Below are 731 nucleotides of genomic sequence, written 5' to 3'. Positions count from 1 at the left end.
TTTCTGGTGGCTTATACTATTTGAACACATATAACTTACCTACTGTTTGTGATAAGAGGGATATAGATTTCAGGAATTTACAACACATTTATCATAAGACAAACACTCATATCCTCAGGATGTATGCTCAGAGTTAGGTTTTACATTTAAGCGTTTGAGTACATACGAAGTCTCACTTTTTTTCCCCTACAGAGTATGGAGGGTTAAGGACCTCAAGACATAGCATTTTAGGGCTAGAAGGGAACTGAGAGATCATCAACTCTAGTCTTCTTTTCCCTTCATGTACAGAAAAGAAAGTGGGACCATAGAGGATTGGATTGTCCCAATTCACATGATTATGGGTGGTGGAGCTAGGTCTAAAAATTGTTTTCCTATGTTCCATTAAGACAGACACAATTGAAAGTAATTAGTTTAAGTAGATTTTAGTGAAATAGACAATTTTGGACTAATCTTTCTGTTTTCAATTTTTTTACATCAAGGTACAATTGCATTCGAACTTCAGGATTATAGCTTTTGAGAGTTACAAAAGTAGACGCTATACAATATCATGTTTCCTATTTGAAGGTCTGTTGTTTAAGCTACATTTATTTATTTTTTTAAATTTTTAAAAATTAAAAACAATTTTTGTTGTTGGAGTATAATTGCTCTACAATATTGTGTTAGTTTCTGCTGTACAATGAAGTGAATCAGCTGTATGTATACATATATCCCCTCCCTCTTGGACCTCCCTC

This window comes from Mesoplodon bidens (assembly GCF_964165515.1).
Source record: "Mesoplodon bidens genome assembly, chromosome: 1".
In the NCBI taxonomy this organism is placed as follows: domain Eukaryota; kingdom Metazoa; phylum Chordata; class Mammalia; order Artiodactyla; family Ziphiidae; genus Mesoplodon; species Mesoplodon bidens.
The sequence above is the reverse complement of the archived record's forward strand: the minus strand, read 5'-3'. Positions refer to the sequence as shown.